General features: G+C 31.9%; 1 long non-coding RNA gene across 1 annotated transcript in view; it reads right to left on the bottom strand.

Annotated features, from left to right (window-relative positions):
• Window positions 1-1,526: 1,526 nt before the first annotated feature.
• Window positions 1,527-11,795, bottom strand: part of LOC146996255 (uncharacterized) — a 57,813-nt gene continuing 47,544 nt past the window's right edge. The window contains exon 3 of the long non-coding RNA XR_015041875.1: window positions 1,527-1,825. This is a non-coding gene — a long non-coding RNA (uncharacterized LOC146996255). The remainder of the gene's footprint in view (window positions 1,826-11,795) is intronic.

Here is an 11,795-nt window from a genome sequence, read left to right as displayed (position 1 = left end):
AAACTCTTGCCTCTTGGCTACGATAAAATTCGTGGACTTGGATCTGACGCTACGTTAGATTAGTATAGCACAGCGGCAGCAGAAACTTGGCTGAGCTGGGAAGACACATAGATTCTTAACAGTGCAAACATCTCTTCTGGCAGATTCTCGAAAATCATGTGAATACATTTTCCAAAGTAAAAAAATGAAAAACAACGATAAAAATAACAGTATTAACAGAGTATAGCATTGTGCGACATCTTAAATTACCGTCCTATACAGAAACTCGAAATATATCAGTAAAAAGTAAATATTACCCAAACTTACAAGCTGTATCTGGTATATTTTTCAAGAAGTTTCAAGGGAACGCGTCTTATGCATGCGTATTTCCTTTCGTGTTTTAGGAATCTGCTCATTTTTATAGAATTTCCAAACTTAAGAATCTCAAATATTACTGAATTGTTTCCTCTTTTGTAGAGCATTCCAGTTGCGAATTCTGCTTAATACAGAAACATTAATCTCTATAGGACGAAATTAAAATCTATAGTTTTCGAAAGGATATTTTAAAGATATGTATTTAAATTTAAAAAAAAAAGTAAAAATAAACTTACGTTCGGGCATATGCGATATTTATTTTCTCAGTAAAACGGTCTATTTACAATGGAATTATATTACTTGTGAAAAGAACTCGTGAAACATACTGATTACGCAACCATTTAAGTTAATATGTCATTTAAAATAAAAATAAATCGCTTTAGAAACAGTGTCATTGAAAATTAAAATGAAGCCAAAATGGGCGATAAAAGTTACCGATGGTATCCTTCTACCATTGCCGTAACTGCGACACTCAAACAATGAGATGCAGAAGAGTGGGAGGAGACCGGAACGACACGAAGGGATGAGAGGAAGCTCAAGAGCACAAGAGAAAAAGGGATGAAAAGTGCATGAGGGGAGGAAGAGGGTGAGATTTTGGAAGGATAAGGAGCATTTCCCTCTTCCCTGCCGCAATTCTCCATTGGAATGAGAGAAAGTGTTAGAAAGTTCAGACAAATCGGAAAGGACGAGTTATATACAATGTTCGCAGTAGGGAAAAGCAGATTAATATCTCTATGATTTGGCGATAAACTTGAGTATTTATCGCCACCTATTACGGTTTTTACTGATATTTTTGTCAACGTAATGAAATTAGATTATAGGCGCATAATTTCATTTTGTAAGCTATAATCTTTCTATTTGTAATCTATTTGTAAGCCTTTTTCATTTATCGAATGATAAAATAAAATTCATGTATTAAAAAGGAGAACTTAAAAAAGATAAATACATAATATTATTGACAATAACTTTTAGTTATAATTCACAATAGAACGGTGTAGCGAAATAGAGAAGAGACACAGATGGAATATAAAGTATTTTAACCTTATGTACTTATAATACTTTTGGTTATAATTCGCAATAGATCAGTATAGTGTAATTGAGAAGAGACACAGATAAAGTATTTTAACCTTATGTAGATGTAGTAATTTTTTTAATTATTATTATTTCCAATGGCTATGCCAAAAAGTCACAGAGAAGTAAAATCTTATAAACAAAGGTTAAAAACAATAGAACTAAGAGAAAAAAGACCGAAGTCATTGCCTAAAGAGCGTTCTTGCTTCCCAGTAATCTCGATTCTTCTTCAAGACCACGAAGAGCTCCTCATCGGAGCACGTGGTCGTTGTCCATTTCTTCTCCAAAATTTCAAAGTAGGTAAGTAGGATCAGTTGAAATGCCTATGCGATGTAGGAGGGCAACAAGGCAATCTTATCCTGTAGACAGACGGAAAACCGCAACTCCGTTGCTTCTTGAACTATCGGGAATAAGAGAAGTACTTAACCTCTTTCAACATTTTAAGGCATTTAGCAAGTTATAAAATGCTATGTTTAATACATTCTTTTAGTGTCATTAAAGAAAAGATATATCAAGTATTAAATGCATCTAAGTATTAAATGTAATTAATTTTTAGTACAATTATATTTACAATTATTTATATGTAAATATAAAGAAAGTGCATGCAATGGGTAAATTGTTTTTTCTTCTTCATAAAGTTAATTTTTGAATACCGATTATACAGGCTAAATTCTTGTCTAAATATATCGTAATGTTAAAACATTAAGTCATCAGAATGTAAAAGTAAAGATAAAGTAAAAACTACACAATACTACGTAATCAGTTCATCATTTGTTTGCTTAGTGGCAAATGTGATGAATAAAAATCACTTGTGAAAATGCTTTCCAAAAATTTATTTATCATTTTACTACATGTACGAATTTATCTAAATTCACATACACACCTTTAAAAAAACAATAAGGAAAAGATGGGAGTTCAATATGAATCGAGACAGAGTTATCTAACTCGCTCACGCTGAATATAACGTTTGTTACTAATTACTTCCTTGTACAAAGTAAAAAGGAAGTACTGTAATCGCGAAAAGTTTCAGACATCATATTTCAACGAAAATATCCATTTTGACCACATTCGAACGCAATTTAACGATGTTTTTGCTTGACATCTGTACGTAAGGAGAGAATAAAGGACTCTTTTCCTCCCAAAAAATTATAAAACTGCTTTAAAATGAATTCTGAAGAGAATTTTTCGTGGCGTCTGTACGTATCTACATACGTAAGTATCTCACAAAACTTGAAAACCAGTAATCTCAGAACGTTGAAATTTTGTATATAGGATTGTTATAACATGTAGATGTGCATCTCGTATTTTGGTTTCAATCGGCCGCACCAAACGTACATAAATATATTTATATATATATCCTTTCTGTTACCCGGCTTAGTGATCTCAGTTTCTTTACTCTTATATGTTTGTAAATTGAGCATTTTTTGCTTTAAAAATGATTGAATTATGTTGTTCTTATCTTCCGGTTAAGGTTCTTATGCCTATAGTAAATCTGCATGCAATATTTTAAGAGTTATCAACAATTTAAAAGTTGTTTAAGTGCGGCTAAGCCTAAGCATTTTTGCGATGGCGGACATGTTTGTTTACATTTGAAATCTGGCAGGAAAGCGGATTTGTGCCAATCTAGAGAAAGTAAGCTTCGGAATAACAAAAATACCGCCTTCTTTTATTATTGCGAATTAAATCATGCTTAATCCATTCTGGAATTTTTTCGAGTAAATAAGTGTTTAAGATTTACTTCGTAATTTTTAATATAGATATTTTGAGTTTTTATGTATTTTTGCCTTGTCGGGAAGTGAGAACTGAATGAATTGAGTGAGAAATACTGAATCGTCTGTGAAAAACTGTTTCTTTTTTGTTTTGTTTGCTTAATTTCTTTTATACATTGTTTTAGATTTATTATAGTATTTGAATAAAACATGTGGCAACAATTAGATAATTCTTCAAATGATGTAAATTTTGTGCATTCTGAGTTATAATATGAGAAATGTAACGCTGTTAAGTGAACCTAGCGTCAGAGTGTTGCTATGGTAAACAAATATAGTGAAATTGAAAGAGTGCATTTATTCTATTGTGGTTTATGCGCTATCGACAAAGTAGATTTAATTCAATCCAATAAGTTTAAATGAAATGCAAGAAAAAATGCATATATTTTAAAATTCCGTGCAAGGAAGTCATGTGGTGTTCATATAAGATTTTTTGGTTATAGTTCTTTTGTAAAAGCTGATATTTATCACTCGTTTCTAAGGATGACTTTTCTAAATCAACTGCCTTGCTTTAAAAACTGTCCATTAAGTTTAATTATTCTTTTATCAAAAAACACTACCACTTTATGTGATACTAGGAAAACTTTCCTTGGATCTATTAATATTATAAGTTATTACTTTACTAGTTAGTTATTAGTTACATTTACTTTTATGAATCAATATCGTTTGCGAGAAAAAGTGTCAAATATGAATAGATGACACCTGTTTCTTTTCAACTATAAATCAGTTTTTCATTGATGATTTATAGTTTTTTACTAATATTTACACAAGCAATTATACCTCAGTTAATGAAGTGTTTAAATTTTTTTAAGTTTATAAAACGGTAAATATTTTCACTTACAATTTAGTCCAAATTTAACAGGAATTGATTTAACGATAGCCCAAGCCATAGTTCTTAAAAATCGTAGATGGTAATCATATGTAACTAAACGTTATAAAACGTTGAAGCATATTCTCATAATGGAAGAGGCATAAAGTAATGTTGGAACGAGTTAATATTTTGTATAATGTAATTTTATTGTGAAAAAGAAAACTGTTATATTTTTTTCCAGAAAGGTCTTAAGTTCTACGGAAATATTAAATTTATTTCTGTGTTTGGTCAAGTGAAGTTTAAAAGTGAGTCTGTTATTAGATCAAGTCCACGAGCTTGTCAGATCTGAAACCATCCAGAATCAATATGATTTTTCAACAGAATATCAGTCCCATGCGTCTGCATTAAAGAATATTCTCTAATATAAAATAGCTTTGTATGCATAATAAACATCATAAGTTATTTTCTCTCTCCTTCCAACATGTCTTCGTGGTGTAATAGCACACTCGGCGTGTATTCGAGAGGTACGGGTTCGAGTCCCGGCGAGGACACTGCACATTTTTCACGTCTAGAGCATCAAAAATCCCTAATGACTGGATAGTAGCGCCCGAACTAAAAGGTGGTGGATGATGATTCTTCACCACCACGATTTGGCGAATGGATTCCATAATTACCCAGTCGCTCTTTAAAAGGGGGAGTATATAAGGTATTTTCTCCCTATTTTTTGCATGCCTTTGTGGTTAGCACAATCGGCACGTATTCGAAGGAGAGGTCCAGGTTCGAGTTCCGGCGAGGGCACTGTACATTTTTCACGTCTCCTGCTTAAACATTTTTCACATCTTTAAAAAAAAAAAAAAAAAAAAATGAATTTACAACATCAGAAGTTTTTACCGACATACTCAGGACTATCTGCAGAAAATAATTAATGCTTTAATAAACGGTCGCTAAAAGCGCAAGGTTAAGGAAAATATTATAATTCTCTTAACCCTTTTTAATATCTTTTATCTGACAGATCTTTTGCAAGACACTGATTATTTAGTCTCTTTATTAAATGTAGTTAAACTTATCGTACAACTGATTTTCTGTTTTAACTTTCATGTAGAAAGCAAGCAGTATCATAGCTTAAAATGTATTACCCAGCGAGGAATGAATTTGTTAGTAGGTAACTGCACGACATTGTACTCTGAAAATCAATCTTCTTACGTTACTAGAAGATATATAATTAAAATTTCACTCACAGTAAAGGATAATGATCGGTTTCTTGCCATATTTTCATTTATGCGCGTACTTTTATCCTCATCTACATCCGGTATAAATGTGCAACAGCTAAGATGGATCTTTCAGAAAAGTGTTATCAATTAAAAATCAATTATCACTGTCGTTTAATCGATCAAAGTCTAATGTTTAGCTGATCAGTTAATTTTAATTCGTTAGCTGCATTAATTATCTAAGATACTCTGGTTTTTCATTATTTTCTTCGATATCTTTTACATCACACTATCTCGAATGATCGTATAAGTGGAGACCATATAAACGATGGAAGATTGATTTCCCTGATTTAAATTCATATTTAAAATATAACTCGACACAAACAACTTAAAAAATGAGATTCAAGATATAAATATTCCAAGATTTTTAATAACAAATTATCGATATCGAAAATTCCATATCGATGTTAAAATAACTTTGCTTATCAGTTAGTGAAAAATATAAGCTTAAATTTCTTTCTCATTTTGCCTTCTGTAACGCCATACACTAATTTAAAGTTCTGGGAAGTAGCCATCTTTACTGCGTTCCTGATAGTGAACGTCAGGTATTATAATTAGCAGTGGAAGATTTGAGAAGAACGTTAAAAATTTGTGTGTGGATGAAGGTGTAACCTTAAAATGTTACTAATTGGAGAAAAAAGGGTATGAGCTGGAAATGCGAGTTTTTCTTGTGGTCGTGTTTCATGACTTGGAACTCACAGTCTTTTGATTATATTTAATATTACAGTAAAATGTTGAGTAATTTCGGAAATAAAATTCTGAAAATTTCGATTTTTATATCAATATGTATCGTCCTATGCCTTATAAACCATGGATATTTCTTAGAATTCGTATTTCCATGATAGCAATCTTGCTATCTCTATAGATAGCAAGTTTTGAAGCATATTTTCATAATGGAAGAGGCATAAAGTAAGGTTGGAACGAGTTAATATTTTGTATAATGTAATTTTATTGTGAAAAAGAAAACTGTTATATTTTTTTCCAGAAAGGTCTCAAGTTCTACGGAAATATTAAATTTATTTCTGTGTTTGGTCAAGTGAAGTTTAAAAGTGAGTCTGTTATTAGATCAAGTCCACGAGCTTGTCAGCTCTGAAACCATCCAGAATCAATTCCTGGCTCTAAGGCAAGCTATGCACAAATGAAACTGCGAAGAAGTGGCTTGTGAAGAGCTGAACGTAAGGCAAAAAGGATAAACCTTGTAACGGGAAACGTATTTCTATTGATGTAGATAGTCTCTGGGAAATCTAGCTAGTGCACTTTGGGTCTTTCTCTTCCTCGCTTCACATAGAGGACACAAAGCTCTTTGCATGCATACGAGTCTCCAAAAAGACCTACTTTCAAGCCTGATTCTAAAAACAAGTCCGTCAAAAGAAAGAGACTCATGTCAAATACATCCTTAAGGTTACACTCACTGGTTCACTGGTGCATATAGAGCTTTGATATTATTCTGCCCACCAGCTTTGTAGCTTTTGAGTTTGCTAATAATGCTTCTTGCTAAAAATGATGAGAAAATGAAAGGAAAATTTGGCGGTGCGAGAGTTCCAACTGTGTATATAACTGCCAAATGCTTTCTTAGTATACTTTGTTAAATTATCAGTTGAGGAATTGAATTATGTTGAAATGTTGTTTCTGGGGCGTCTGCAAATGCTCAGCTTTGTAGACAAACCAGAAACAACACTTACAGTGCTGAAGATCTTACTTACAGTGCTGAAGATCTTACTTACTGTGCTGAAGATCTTACTTACAGCCGCCCAGACGGTATAGTGGTTAGGGGAGCCTGACTGCGATACCAAAGGGTTCGAATCTCGGAGAAGGCATGGGTGTAAAATTGTCTGTCTCTTCATAGGAGGTAACGGTGGCCGCCTATCAGGTGCTCCACAATCACCGCTTCTGGCCTTAGTAGTGGCCAATGCCGTTATATGAAAATGCCCGCCATTTGAAAAAAAAAAATCTTACACCCATTGTAAATAGGATCGGTGATGCTATGACGCGGAGGAATAGGTGCTTGTTTTTTTGCTTAATTTACTTAAAAGGGGATACAGGGAATTATCTTCCACTAGGAGACTGTTTAAGACTTTGGTCCGTTTTCTGTTCTTCAAATTCATAAATATCATGTCTGATTTGGTTGTTTAAGGCTTTGTGTTAATTGTTTCTTAACAGCGAGATCATATGTACTTCTCCAATGTTTAGGTATCCCATTACACATTTGGATATTTTGTTGGATGCAGAACGGTAAAATGAGACAGAGTTTTCGAATATGGATTTTAGTGAAAGATATACTTGACAACACCAATAACGGCTTTTGTAAGATTTTTTGTTTCCCGAATGTTGTTAATTTTGCTATTTACTTTGATGATGAGTTTAATAGTATAGATGAATTTTTCCATTTGGAGATATTAGTGTTTCCGTAGAGTGGCAGTAAAAGCTTTTGAAGCTGTTAGGTTTAAAATAAATTTCAATCTAATAGTTCTGCGAGACACTTTTTAAGAAGAAAAAATCCCTTATTATAGAAGTATTATAATGAGAATGGGTAAATTGATTTGATATTATTACAAAGAAATGTTTAGATTGTATGAAGCCAAAACTTTTCTACCTCTGCGATTAGTAGGGCAAGAACTCTAGCTGGAATGCTTGATATTGAAATAGCAGCCTATGATAGTATGTAATCAATAGTACTGTTGATGGATACATGTTAAATGTTTGCTAGAGTTGTAAGGTATTTCTCCTGCCTTCCTAGCGTGCCTTCGTGGTATAGTGGTTCTGCACACTAGGCCGGTATTCAGAGGTCCGTGGTTCAATTCCCGGCGAAGGCGGTTGCTAATTTTTCATCTTGCCTGCTTCCAAAAAAATCCTAATGTCTCTACAAAGTAATATTTCTATTGTCTATTTGGAGGATGATAGCTCTGATTTCAAAAGAATTAGCATTGTAATTAGTCCAATAGTTACGAAAATGTTTTTAAATATGTAAGTATTCGTGCCGTCGTCTCTCCCAAAGTGTATGTCTGTCTACAAGTTCTATACGTAGGAAATAGTACACTGGAAAAGGTTTAAGATGTATTTCCAGAAACGAAAGTTTTCAGACATTTGCATCTTTGTTTAATTACTTTGATACAATACTAGAAACAGAATAGTTAGCAATGAAAAGAACATAGATTTTTGTATGTGTCTACGATTTTTGTATCTATATATTTTTGTGTATCTTTCCATCTCCTCTCTTAAGGTAAGAAGTTAAACTAATAAAAATGCTTTTAATTTAGATGAATTGTTTTCATTTATATAAAAAAGCTAAGTATTTCATAGATGCAATGCATGATAAATTTGCTTCTGATACAGAAAATAAATCAAAAGTAGAAACAGCAAGCAATTTCCAAACGTTCAACATTTTTAGGTTGCATTACGCTAAATAGAACATAGCTTGGCTTCTCCTACGAAGGTATCCCTATCGTACCAATACTGTTTAAACACATGAAAAAAATACAATTGATTCCAAAAGATTAATTAAAATTTTATTTAGCTATCTTCTGAATAAAGGTTTCAGCTGATCTGCAGGGTGAATCAATATTACGTCCAAATGTTTGCGGCAAAAATTGTATACTACAGTGTATTTTGTGAGTAAATGGCGAATGGCGTATTAAATCTGAAACTTGATTTTTAGCCGAAGCTTATTTCAGTACCAAGTTTATATCATTGGGAAACCTGGCGTTGAACATGCAGTAGCAAGTTACAGTTGCAATATGAACATCTGTGTTTTATTATCACTCAACGCTACAACTAATCATTGCCCAGAATGATCGTAAGGCCGTGAGACTAAACGTTCATGATTTAAATGTGGTATTTTTATCGTCTGTACGAAAATGGAGGAAAAAAGATTACTTATAGCGGGTATAATCAAAGAATACAGTCGGGAAAGGAATGGAAACAACAAATAGCTTGAAGCAATAAAGTGAGTCTTACTGCATCTTTCGCATTTTCTTCAGTTTAAAGACTTGGTTTTCCTGATGGCACTATCTTATCTGCCCAAGTCATAATACTGCCATCACAAGATGCGATCAAGGGTGTAGTCATATTTGAAACTCACTTATAAAATGCATTTAAGTATTAAAATTGCGCTAAGTAAATATATATTGTTTCAATTCAAGCTATTTTAAATAAAATATAAGTATTAGGCAGCAATTCTAAAATTTTCAACCCCCTTCTTTTGAAAATTTATATTTTTTGCTTGCTTCAATCCTCCTTTCCTTGATGGACTCAGAAAAAATGAACATTGAGCGGTATTAGCTGCGTGTTAAATAAGAATTTGATCTGTGCTTCGATAAAAGTATTAATCGATCAAGAAATGATGAAGTTTTCTTTATATCAAAATTTGATAATTTTCATCTTATTAATCTTTCACTGAAAGCCCAGTTGAAAACTTCAACAAATAAGTATAGCAAAATTATGTTACGCAGCAAAAAGCTAAATTAAAAGTTACATTTCACTTAAAGACAAGGTGAAGATACCTCATATCGAATTAGAATACAAACCACTTTTAATTTTTTAAATGCATTTCTTTTCCCATTGCTACATTTAATTTTTTCAGCGTTTCTTTTAGATGTAAAATGTATGTAATTCTCATAATGGTAGAGTTTAAGATTTTTGTTTCCTATATATTTTATGCAAATATAATAAACCGCTGAGAAAGGTAAAGTTTTAAAAAAATTCAAGTATAACGTTTATTAATAGATTATGTTAACAAAAATTTGGAATGTACATAATATTATCTAAAAGTTGTTACACTGCCAAAAGCTTATTGAAGATTCCAACAAAGATATTTTACAGAACGTCACGCAGGGAATTATGACATTCTGTGACGAAATTTTTCAATGGCCAACTAATAATGGCGACAGGATCCCTGCAGAAAATTTCCGAAACTAGAAACTTATGGTTATTTATTAAAGATTGTTGATTTTTTTTCTGTTTGTATGTTAAAGCATGTTTTTTTTTTTTTTTTTTTTTTTTTCTAAGTACTTATATATTTAAACTACAATTCATTAATTTTCATTATGTGTTTTTCCGACTTCATTCGCAGAAAACTTTTTCGTGGACTTCTTTCGTGCTATAGGATTCTCCACTGTGTATTTCTCTGTTGAAAGTAAAGAATATTAAGAACTAGTAAGCGAATAATCGCTTGAGTTCGTGAGATAGAAAACAACAAGTAAGAAGGGTGAAATATTCCTTTATTATTCCAACTAGATTTAACAAAACTCCCTCTTCGAATTGTACAATAAAGCCGACACTTGGACTTAAACTTAAGAGACTAATAATCAAACTAAACTAATCTTAGCTGAAGAGATATAGTCAAAGCTATAAAGATTCTAACAGAGTTAGCCCGTTAACGCTAAATGACTGCGAAGCTATCAAGGGCCTAAAGTACGGCAGAGCGTAATAATAGCTTACGAGAAAGTAGCCTAAAAAGGCGGACGTGTGCAGACAGAATATCTGGTATCTCTGTCCCTAAAATACTAGAACTTTGCGGTTAAATACCGCTCTTCCTCATTAGCATTCAGACGTGATTCTAAAATTAAGTTCTGGCCGGAAGTGGTAAGTTGAAGTTAAGAATCGATAGGAAAGGAAGTTTAACTCAAAATTTAACTGTTAATAAAATTAACACAATTCTTACAATTCAACATAATTGAAAAACTTACTTACTTCAACTTAATCGTGAAAAAAAGAAAATTGGCACTTTTCTTTTGAAATTATTGATTACCATAACTTATTTTATATTACGCAAATAAAAATAAATGCAATTAAAAAGGCTTTTATGCAGTAAACTGTTATTAAAAATGGGTATAATAATTACTGCACTGAAAAAAGAGAAATAATTCATCATATATGGAGGTAAATGCAAAAAGTAGGTTAAATAATTCTAATTACAGAACTCACATACAAACAATTTTATACAGCGTATAATAAAATTGTGGGTGCCCATGATAAATTTAAAAGATAAGGGCTTGTAAATTTGACAATGCAATAAAATTATTAGATAAAGATAACGGTTTATACATTTGAAAATGCAATATAAATGGATTTCTTTACTTAGCCGTCCTACGCTTTTATTATTTGCGATATAAAATTGAAGATGAATTCTGTGAATAGAATTATTTAAAATATATGCTAAATTATTTTTCTCATAGTGCATTAATTATCATATCCATTTTAAATAAAAGCTTTTTGTATAAAAACCCTTTTTCTAATTGAACTTTATTTTCTGTTTTATAGTCCCAAGTACAAATTATCAGTGATGAAATGTTTAGTTAAAATTTAAACACAAACAACGAATTTTAAGAAAATTATGAAATAAAGGAAAACAACTAAGCGTCATTCAGAGAATGAAGAAATCGCTTTGAATATTCAGTTTCAGAAACTGAAGGCAATAACAATGTTTAACATGTATTTTACTCGAAGCTAAAAATGAAAAAACAGATATGCCAATTTCGTCATTAAAGTGCACCAAGAGAGCGGTGACAATTTCAAAATTTGTATATA

The sequence above is a fragment of the Stegodyphus dumicola genome, chromosome 7 (genome assembly GCF_044657685.1).
Source record: "Stegodyphus dumicola isolate Sdum_Otavi_A_Nest chromosome 7, ASM4465768v1".
Classification (NCBI taxonomy): Eukaryota; Metazoa; Arthropoda; class Arachnida; order Araneae; family Eresidae; genus Stegodyphus; species Stegodyphus dumicola.
Note: the sequence above shows the minus strand (reverse complement) of the source record. Positions and strands in the feature narration are given on the sequence as shown.